The sequence below is a fragment of the Oryctolagus cuniculus genome, chromosome 11, assembly GCF_051225735.1.
Source record: "Oryctolagus cuniculus isolate XC-2025 breed Fujian yellow rabbit chromosome 11, ASM5122573v1, whole genome shotgun sequence".
Classification (NCBI taxonomy): Eukaryota; Metazoa; Chordata; class Mammalia; order Lagomorpha; family Leporidae; genus Oryctolagus; species Oryctolagus cuniculus.
In genome coordinates this window covers 116,595,984-116,607,099 of record NC_142877.1, presented here as the reverse complement: position 1 = coordinate 116,607,099, position 11,116 = coordinate 116,595,984, and the positions used below count along the sequence as shown (strand labels likewise).

The 11,116-nt window shown below is 48.6% G+C and overlaps 1 long non-coding RNA gene across 5 annotated transcripts; it reads left to right on the top strand.

Annotated features, from left to right (window-relative positions):
- The first annotated feature begins 1,148 nt into the window (after nucleotides 1-1,148).
- On the top strand, nucleotides 1,149-7,385 carry LOC149123639 (uncharacterized). 5 transcript variants are annotated; one of them, XR_016217027.1, is made up of 4 exons: nucleotides 1,149-2,071; nucleotides 3,084-3,180; nucleotides 4,692-4,732; nucleotides 5,837-7,385. It is a non-coding gene; the product is annotated as an uncharacterized LOC149123639 (long non-coding RNA). The 5 variants fall into 5 exon arrangements; XR_016217026.1 differs by lacking the exon at nucleotides 3,084-3,180; XR_016217028.1 differs by lacking the exon at nucleotides 3,084-3,180 and having other exon boundaries at nucleotides 1,154-1,433.
- The last annotated feature ends 3,731 nt before the right edge of the window (nucleotides 7,386-11,116 follow it).

Genomic DNA, 11,116 nt, shown 5'->3' with positions numbered 1-11,116 from the left:
CGCCCCAGGGAGCAGCGCTTTGCGCGCCCAGCCTCCGTGCCGAGGTGCGCGCCCCTTTCCCAGGGGCCATCCGAAGGTGCAGATGGGACAGCAAGGCTTCGCTCGCACCTTTCCGTTATTCACGGGTTCACGCAAAAACCGGCACCACGCGGCAGTGTTCTCCCTCCTCGCCTCTGGGCACCCCGGGCGGGGGCAGAGATCCGGTCTCGGCCGCCCAGCACAGACCTGGCGCAGTAGATGTTTGCGTGCTGTCCCAGCGAGAGAAGTGACACAAGCTCCATCCTGACCCTGTGCTGCCCCTTCCCCCAAGCTCTCGCTCGCCTCCTCAGGGTCCTCACCCCGTGGCCCCAGCATGTTTCCACCTGGGACCCGGAACCAGAACTGACTGTGAAGAGTTAAAATTGTATATGTGCAGGTGTAAAAAGTTAAGCTTAAGCTTACAGGTTTAAACCTTGCTGGTACAGCTGTAAAAAAAATAAGACAGAGTAGCACCTTGGCAGTAGGGACTCCATTTTGGAGCACTTGAGACTGCATTCTGGGAAAGCACCCCCCCACTGTGAGACTCTGGTCTGAAACTATGATCTCAAATAGTCGGACAATAGCAGTGCACTACATCACCCTTGGCAACGCACAAAAACCCCCTAGCATGACTGCTCAAGCTTAAAAGTAGAAAGGTTGCACCTGGGTTACCTGGGCTAATAATAAAGATGTGATTTGTCTGTGTCTTACATTAATGTCAAGTCCTAATTGCTAATTGTAATATTGTAACTGGTATTGTCAAGATTATGATAAATATTAATTTCAATTAGGTTTTAGGTTATGTTGACCCCAGTAACCATATACTCTTTTGATTTTATGTACTCTCTTTTGATTTTAGCAACCGTGCATAGCAACCGTGTATTCCCCCCTTCCCGGTTTTGTGGTTTTTGCCTTTATAAACCCTAACCTTTGGTTATTCGGGGCTGCTCTGTTCATGATGATCAGACAGCCCCAGCATGCTGGATAATCAATAAAGCTTCCCCTTGCTGTTTGCATAAGAGATGTCTCTTGGTGACGTTTTTCGGGCAGTCGACTCTAACATTTGGAGGCCCCAGCGAGATCTGACTGCTGCCTGCGGACGTCTCCAACGGATATCTCTCGGGGTAAGTGCAGGCGCCTATTCGTGTTGTCAGCCGGCTTATTTGTGGTTTGTGTCTCTTCATTCTGGATTTTGGTGGTTTGTGAGCGCTCTAGGGTTTTGGGAACTGTGCTGGTGTAGTAGCTGCTGGGACAGGGCGTGAGCCCTTCCTGGCTGTGGCCGGCAGACGTGCCCGGGGGCCACAGGCTACGGCCCTGAGGGACGCCTCAGGAGGACAAAGGAAGGCTGGGGACGCCCAGATACTTCCGACGGGGCAGGCGTGGAGTCTGCATTCCCAGCACAGACGGGGTGGCCGGTAAGGCCTTCTTATTATTAGTCTTTTGTAGTTGTAAGGTGCTTTGTTGGTTGTCTTGTTGTTTGTTGATTGTATTCTCTTGTCATTTAGCATTGTATGGGGCGCTGTGATGGTTCCCATTTGGTAGATTTGGAATCTGCATTTGTATTGCCAGCATTGTCGCGTGACTCTGAAGTGGTTCTGGAGTCTGCATTTGTAGGTTCTGAAGTGGTTCCGGAGCTTGCATTTGTATTACCGGCGTCCTCACAGGGCTCTGAGGCGGTTCCAGAGTCTGTGTTTGTATTGCCAGCATCGTCGTGACCAGTAGTTTATCTCAGTTCCTCTACGGACACTTTGTGTGGTTGTTGTGTGCTGATTCTCTACACTGTTTGTCTGTTCGTGTACATTGTGTTGTCTGCTAACATGGGCCAGACTGTGTCTACACCTTTGTCTCTAACTTTGAATCATTGGTCGGAGGTAAGCGACCGGGCACATAACCTTTCTTTGTCAGTCAAGAAGGTAAAGTGGCAGTCTTTCTGTGCCTCTGAATGGCCCCCCGGAGGGCTCTCCATTTACCACTCATTCGCCAAGTGAAAGAGGCCGTTCTCCTGCCTGGCCGTCATGGGCACCCAGACCGGGATTTTGAGAAAACATCGGAGGTCAGTATTCCTTCCCTCAAGCGGGACCGGATCTGTGGGAGTGACCGTTGAGTGTCCGGCACCCCACAGCTCTCCGAGAACGCGGAGTCCCCCCGGCCACGGCTTAGCTACGGCCGAAACTCCAGAGGGATTGTAAGGAACGGGAGGGAAATTAGGAAGGGCAGTTGGCTGAGAGCCTGGAGACCCCCTGAGCTCGCTTTGGCTTCCCGGCGGCCGGACTGCGACCCGAGGACCAGGTCTCTCTCTCGGAGGGACGCCTGGTCACGCTGCCTACTGCTACGCGAGCAGGGCTTAGCTTCGGTCGAGGCTAATATTGGCCCTCCAGGTAAACTCAGACAACTAGGTAGTGGGTAACCTTGAGTGATAGGAGATTTCAAACCCCACTCAGCCCCCAGACATGAGGAGCTTCATTGCTTTCTGCCTTCCTCCTCCTCCCGGGGGCTCCCTCCCCCACTCTTTTGCTCTCCTCATCTCCATTCCTATACCACTGGCGAGGAGAAAGGGAGAGGGAAATTCCACAGGTCTCTCCACCTGGGGAAAAGCTGTTACCTGTTACCTGTTAACCCTTTCCAACCGGGTAAAAAGTTTTCCGTCTTTGCAGCTTATGGTAGCTCTGGTGCGTCTTAAAAGTTTTTTGTAAACTATTACTGTTGCTAAGCTTTGATTGCCTGAGGACTAAATCTGGAAAAGAGCTAAAGTTAACTATCTGTTGTAATTGACTGAGTGTCTGCAGTAGTCCTAATTAATCTGGCTTTGGTTAAATTATAGAAGGTTCCCAACACCCCACGGCTAGTCCTGCCAGGCCCCGGTGTGTGCAGTCTTCCCTGTAAATGGGGGACCACAGCCTTTCTCTGCACTCCAAATATCTCTAGGCAGAGCCCCCACCCCAGGGCTGCTTCTTTTTCCTCTCCTGGAGGAATTTCCAATTCAATACCACTGCTGACCTTACCTAAGGGAGCCAGAACCTTAAGCCATTAACCCTTTCCAAGCTGATGGGTTATTCTCTTTGCAGCTAATAAAAACCTAAACAATGGGTTCATATGCTGATAATCAGCTCTTTTCTGTGCTGCTGTCCCTGACTCATCTGAGAGCGTTCACCTGTCTTGAAGGTTTCGCGTTTTTCTATTGCCATTATGAGTCTTGATTGGAAAAACTACAGCGCGAAGTTTGTTTACATTGTTTATCTGTTTTTAATGTCTAAGTAATTACCCAACTGATCAGAAATGTACTAATTTTGGCTAAATGGTTTGACTCTCTGACAGCTTAAATTCTAAACCGAGTCTTCCAACTTTGGGCTTCCAGTCGGATCCCTGGAACTCTCAAAGAATGAGACTCTAAATTTGTTAAAGTAACAGCTGCTTGGGTCAATTCAAATTATATAAAATATATTAAAATATTATAAATAGTGTCAGACCTATGCTGTATTTATGTTTTTGCTTTCCAGCTAAAGCGGTCTTATAAAAATAAGAGTAAATTCTGTGTATACAAGCCTTTATGTTGTTAACTAAAGAAAGCCAATGCAGATTGGTTCAAAAAATTGAGGTAATGCAAACGCCCTTAAGTTTGCTCAGTGGCTGGCTTGCTCAGTTTTACATGTCTTTGATATGCTTTAAACTTGTTTCTCTTAATGAGGAAGATCTTTTCAAAGTTGTAAACATGCACTAATGTTTGCTGTCCAGGAGGTGTTATCCTCATGTTACTTAAAAACATAAAAATGTAATTTTAACTTTTATTTCAGATAATGGTGTGGTATTCATTAATAACTCAGTGTCTTAAGTCATCTAGGCATCAGTGCTAAGTAAAACTTGGAAAAATATATTATATATACTTTTAACATCTCAAATTCAATTAAAAAAAAAACTGTTTGAGTTTGTTAACATGTATTCTCATAGGTTGGCCATACATGACAATTCAAGACTATGTAAAAATAACTATAAGTATAAAGTTTCAAAAGGTGTAAACAAGTCATAAAAAGTTTTAAAATGTTTACAATTTTAAAATATTGTTTACAGAGTTAAGTGCTAATGCCAAAATTACACTGACCTAAAGTTAAAGTCTAATCTTCTGTTATAACAATGGGGTTTAAAAAAAAAAAAAAAGTGTACTAATGTTAGTAAATATCTAAAAATGGTCTAAATCATAAATCTTAAAATCTGTTTCTGCAAAAACTGTAACGTCTGTTTTAACAGTGTCTGCTTATTCGGTTACTCTGCCATTTCTAGAGTTAGGTCCTGTAAGCTCTTTTTTTTTGACTCTGTTAAATAATCCTAAATTATGTAAACTCTTATATACAGGTTTTTTTTATTATTTCTGGTTTATTCGACAACAAGAGACATAAAATTCATGTTAATCCATTGTGTACTCTACTGTCTCTGTTAAGTTATGGTTATGTGGCAGATGCTAGAAAACTGGGTTCCAGAAACCCAAGAAAGCTCTCGTGTCTACAGGCTACACGGTAAATACCCGGAAGCCAAAGGATGGCAGAGACCTCTGCCACAATTTCTCCTCTAAGTCAGGCTACACAGTATACACTGGTTAAACTGCCAGTTAAATCTAAAAGCCCAGAAAGTCAGGCTAGAGACCCAACTTGCTGCCTCACTTCTCCTCTTTTCTCTTCCAGAAGGGAAGTTACTACTGTTCTGCAGGACTCTCCACTGTGACGTACGGTTTGATCCCCAGACCTTATTTAAGGGATGACTGACCTTTTCTGTAATAATGCCTGGCCATAGTATAGGGCCCCAAACAACATAAAAAAAAAAGGGGGGGGGGTTAAACTACTAGATCAATTTTTCAGTGTACGCGTTAAATGGGCAGAACTCCCCTTTTAAACCAAACTAAAAAATAGATAAAAAGTTAAACTGAGGACCTCAAAGTATGCAAGCAGGTCACCACAGTTGATCTTACCTAAAGGGTCATAGTTCTCCTCATGGGCACAGTCTTAACTCGCAGGAAAATACTAAGTGTCAGAATTTGCCCATGACCATAATTTTTCTAGCTCACCCTGATATTTAAAAAAAATCTCCAAAAATCAGGGATGGGTTGAGCACCCCCTTGACTGACATCATAGAGGCTGCCTCCTTGTCTACTTTATTAGAGACCAGAAAAATGAGGAGCAAGCTAGCAGCAGAGGATAGGCAACAGACCAATCAATGGCTGCTTTACACGGTGATTGCCATCAAGGAGACCCAGCAAGGCCAGTGCACCCCAAATGGCACCTGTTGCTAATATGAGGAGCCAGGGCACTGGGCAAGCAGCTGTCGTGACAGCAAATGCCTTCTGTTAGCCTTGCCAAGAGCACGGCCACTGGACACGGAACTGCCCTGGGTGTCGAAGGACTCCTGGTTCAGAACTACAGACCCTGTGGCCCCGAGCTAAAAAGCCTTTGGCTCTGCCCAGCCTCTGCCCAGCTTCCAGCTCCAGCCACTGCTACTGGGGATGGCTTAGGGTCAGTAAAATGTAAGTTGCCTATTTCTATCAGCCTCCTATTTAACTCTCCTAGTCCAGCCATGTAATGCGAGTCAACAGGGTGCCTCCCTTAAAGGAGATTTGCATCTCTTAACAATTTTCTTAACAGCACCCCATGGATAGGTCTGGGCCTCACACACCCTGCCAGGCCTTAAAAGCCTATCCAATAGTATTAAACTTAAAAAGCCCTCCCTGCCAGTTCCAGGGGAAAGTGGTCCCCTCCACTCCTGTACTGAGACTATAGATGCTTCTCTTTACACCGTGTGTTTTTAATGCCCTTATTTGTTTTGTCTCTAACAGACTAAAAGCTGCTAACTCCAAATGGTCATCAGGCAAGACTTCCAGCCCATTCCACTGGACTACCTGAGCAGCCCTCTGGACCGAGCAGTACAGTCTTTCCAAGGCCACTGTTGCACACCATAAGACAGGTAGCAAGAGGAAATACCCAAATCCCCCTCGACGCCCACATGCCAGCTTCGAAGAAGTTACAGAAAACAGAACTCCATCCATAATCCCAAAGAAGAATTTTGGGTATTACCTCTTGAGGGAAAAATATTAGGCAGAAAGTCAGTTATGAGCTTATGTGTGTGTGACATAAAGGCCTAATGTGTCCAGCATATGCATCTACATCTCAGTCATCCTGACAATGTTTCACGGGCAGCCTGGCCTTTGCATCCTGCCCTGCCCCCTTCTACCTGATAACCTGCCAGGTGGAGATGCCCGCCCCTTCTGCCTGACAAATCTTCCACAATCTCCCAGATGCAGCCCAGTATCTGCATTTCAGTATTACAGAACAGGCGGGGGTTAAATCTCATTTTCATGGGGGTGGGTTATGCGTGGCCCTAAAGAAAAAATGTTGTTTTTATGCTGACTGAACCGGGGTGGTTAAAAACTCCATGGCCAAACTCAAAAAACGACTGGAAAAATGGCAACGGGAAAGGAAAACTCAACAGGGATGGTTTGAGCCATGGTTCGGCCGGTCCCCATGGCTTACTACTCTACTGTCAGCCCTAACAGGACCCTTAATTGTTCTATTCCTAATTGTAACCATAGGACCTTGTGTGTTAAATAGACTCATCACCTTCGTGCGGAAACAAGTTAAAAATGTTAAACACATGGTCATAAGACAACAATATGTCACATTAAAAGATACAAAAACAAATCTCTAAGATTAGAGATCCTCACAACAAGGAGTGGGGAATGAAGAGTTAAAATTGTATATGTGCAGGTGTAAAAAGTTAAGCTTAAGCTTACAGGTTTAAACCTTGCTGGTACAGCTGTAAAAAAATAAGACAGAGTAGCACCTTGGCAGTAGGGACTCCATTTTGGAGCACTTGAGACTGCATTCTGGGAAAGCACCCCCCCACTGTGAGACTCTGGTCTGAAACTATGATCTCAAATAGTCGGACAATAGCAGTGCACTACATCACCCTTGGCAACGCACAAAAACCCCCTAGCATGACTGCTCAAGCTTAAAAGTAGAAAGGTTGCACCTGGGTTACCTGGGCTAATAATAAAGATGTGATTTGTCTGTGTCTTACATTAATGTCAAGTCCTAATTGCTAATTGTAATATTGTAACTGGTATTGTCAAGATTATGATAAATATTAATTTCAATTAGGTTTTAGGTTATGTTGACCCCAGTAACCATATACTCTTTTGATTTTATGTACTCTCTTTTGATTTTAGCAACCGTGCATAGCAACCGTGTATTCCCCCCTTCCCGGTTTTGTGGTTTTTGCCTTTATAAACCCTAACCTTTGGTTATTCGGGGCTGCTCTGTTCATGATGATCAGACAGCCCCAGCATGCTGGATAATCAATAAAGCTTCCCCTTGCTGTTTGCATAAGAGATGTCTCTTGGTGACGTTTTTCGGGCAGTCGACTCTAACAACTGCAGCGCCAGTTCCAGAAGGCCCTGGCTGTCCGAGAAGCCGGTCCAGCCGCAGGTTCCGTTTTTGGGTGGGAGTTGAGAACAGAGGTCTGGGAAGCTGGGGTCGCTCCCCGCACACCCCCTCCCTGCAGGGTGCTTCGGGGCTGTCGCGGTGAGCCGGGTGAGGCTATGGTTCTGGCTTCCCGCCGCCGCGACCACTGCCTTCCCTCCCGCCTCTGCTGCGCTTCGCCGACTTCCCCTCCTCGGAACAGGAGTCCTGCCTCCAGGAGTCCACCTTATCCCTCAGGAAAGGCTCCTAGTCCTTCTCGCATTTTACCTAGGGTCTTTACTATTTCCAGTTCTGCCTCCTCCTCGCCAGTCGTCCCTGGCTCCGGCACTGATGAGTGTGAGGTCTCCTCCCGAGAAGTGTGGCTGACAACCCCACTCTTAGTTCACTCAAACTCCTGCTCTCAGCCACTCCCCTCCCTGCTTTATCCTTAGCACTGCCCTGCAACTCTGCCCTCCCTCCAGCTCCAAATCACATTCTCACTGACCTAGCAGAGAAACCGAAAGGCCCTGGCCCATAGTATGCTTACCTGTACTTGCATAAAGAAACCGAGTTTGTGGGGGATCAGAGAACGTGCAGGCAGGGGCAGAACCGGGAGCAGAATTCCCCAGTGCACATCTCAAACCTTCGGGTTTGAGTCAGATTTTATTCTTACCTACACTCAATCATCTGGAGGCTGACCTTTCTCCCTTAGGCCTCGAAAGCCAGATGACGCCCTCCCCATCCTCCTCTTCCCGCTGCTCTGGGTCTGCAGTGATGACCCTGCATCCTCCCGTTCCTGGAAAAGAAGTGGGGGGAGTCCCCTCAAGGTCTAACACGTTTCCCCTCCTTGGAAGACACCCGCACACCCCCCAAGGCTTACCTGCTGAGCCGTGGTTCTTGACCTCTGAAAGCCACCAGGACACTTCCATGTGGCTGTGGGGAACCTAGAGCAACACCTCCACACTGGGAGTTGTACGTCTTTTGGATTTTTTAAATCTCTCTTGGGCCCCTGCTTTGCACCTCCTGGCTTTTATGTCAGGTTTTAAAACCTGGTCTGTTGATAGAAAATCCTGTTACTCATTAGGATCATTGCTCCATAATAGAGCAGACCATGTGCCAGGCCTTGTAGTAGGCACAGGGGTCACCAAGGCCAGAGTGAGATGACTGAGGGGAGAGAAGAGGGAGGTGGGTTTGGAGTAGATGGAGGCAGACAGTGAGAACCTGTTGGAAATAAAGAGTATTTTGGATGTTACTCCAAGCAACGGAAATCTACTGAGGGCTCTAGGCTGGAGGTTGCTTTCACTGCATCTGTGGGGACTACCATCCTGGCTATTGTGTACAGCATGGATTAGGGAGGGGCAGAACTGGAGCGAATGCCAAGTGGGCAACCAGCCGGGCTGCTACAGTGGACCAGGTAAGGCCGAGAGGCGTAGGTGCTTTAGCTGGGAGGAGACTGGCCACCAGGAAAGGTAGGTGACAGCGTAACAGGTACAAACAAGCCAGTTTGATGAGGGACAGGTTAAGGGGAAGAAAGGGGACAGTCAAGGATATCCTGGGTTTCCAGGTTTCACCGCAGGATGCAAGGTGATGCAGTGACCGTGGGTGGGAGGCCCCGAGTCTGTGCTGGGTTTATTGAGTTTGCAGTGTCAGGCCCCCCAAGTGCTTCAAAATGCTGAGCAGACAGTTACTGATGCAGGTCTGGAGCTCACTGGCATGGCGGAGGTGTAAATTCAGGGGTCATCAAGTATACAGAGGTTACTTAAAACTCTAGGGGCTTCAGACCTGGAGCTGGTGAACAACCCAGAATTCTGTCGTTTTTGGTGCTTACGCTGTAGTGAGGGAGATGGATAATGAAGAAGTAAACTCAGTGATTTTCGAAGAGAGAAGCTCTGAAAAGAAAATACAGCAGGACAAGAGAAGAAGTAGACTTCCCCACAGTAGACTGGGGGAGTAGGAGGTGGCAGCTACTTTTAAAAGCGGGGAGAGCCTCCTGTTTGATGAAATACAGCAGAAGGAGCACTTTCGGCAGAGGACAACAGTATTCCACAGCCTGTGCAGAGCACCACCCTGATGTAGTTATGACCAGTGCTGAGATCTGAGTTCAGGGGACTTGGAGTGAGGTCTGTGTGCGTGGCATCTATGGACAGTGCTGTGACATCTGCATTTTACACGTTAAAGAGAAACCACTGGAGGTGCCATGAACAAGTAACGGCCACGGAGCAGAGAGCAACGTGCAGTGGTCAAGGGGGGAGGGCAGATGACCAAGAAGCCGGGGCTGGGGTGGGGGAGGCTGCGGTGAGGAGGTGAGGAGGCGACAGGTGACTGCTAGTGTCCACACCCCAAGGACGGATGTGCAGACTGCCTGACAGAAGCCATAGCTTGAACAATTAGGTGAACAGTGGTGCCGCTGAGATGGGAAACCCTGGACAAGTAGATCTGGTGAGAGTGGGGGCATCTGTCGAGGCAACTGGGTGCCTGAGTACAGAGGCCCGCGCTGGAGGCCGGTCTGTGGTTGTATTTTAAAAGTGAAATCGATGGCTGGCGCCGCGGCTCACTAGGCTAATCCTCCGCCTGCAGCGCCGGCACACCAGGTTCTAGTCCCGGTCGGGTCGCCAGATTCTGCCCCGGTCGCTCCTCTTCCAGTCCAGCTCTCTGCTGTGGCCCGGGAAGGCAGCGGAGGATGGCCCAAGTGCTTGGGCCCTGCACCTGCATGGGAGACCAGAAGGAAGCTCCTGGCTTCGGATCGGCGCAGCGCCGGCTGTAGTGGCCACTTGGGGGGTGAACCAATGGAAAAAGGAAGACCTTTCTGTATAACTCTAACTCTGCCTGTCCAAAAAAAAAAAAAAAAAAAAAAAAGATCGACATGACTCAAAGAAACTTCAGGACGGAGCGCAGGGCATTTCAGAATTTAGAGTTCAGTCAGAAAGAGAGAAGGCGGAGAGATGGAGAACACAGCAGAGTGGGGGGCTGGGGCTGGGCCCTGGTCAAACCAGCAGCTCACGGCCAAGCCAGAGGACCTGGCCACCCCGGCGGTGAGGGAGGGACACAGCGAGCACAGGCCAGCCACAGACCTGTGGCCACTGGACTCAGGGGTTGCTAATGACCTGAGAGGTCTTGTGGTGGGCTCATGGTGGCAGGAATCCAGGTGGAAGGGCGGAGAGGAGGGTAACTTCTGGAGCGGAAGATGGGACAGGAGCGAGGCGGGGTGGAACGCAGCCCACGAGGGGAGTTCACCACTGGGCACCCTGACAGTCAAGAACACTGCAGGCCGGCGCCGTGGCTCACTAGGCTAATCCTCCGCCTGTGGTGCCGGCACCCCGGGTTCTAGTCCTGGTCGGGATGCCAGATTCTGTCCCGGTTGCTCCTCTTCCAGTCCAGCTCTCTGCTGTGGCCTGGGAGGGCAGTGGAGGAGGGCCCAAGTGCTTTGCCCCTGCATGGAAACCAGGAGGAAGTACCCGGCTCCTGACTTCGGATTGGCGCAGTGCCGGTCATAGTGGCCAACAGAAGGAAGACCTTTCTCTCTCTGTCTGTAACTCTCTCTCTGACTCTCTCTAACTCTGCCTGGCAAAAAAACAAAAAACAAAAAACAAAAAAACACTGCATGTGTGAGGCCACCGCCTATGATGTGGGCATACCGTGGGCATCCCATATGGGCGATG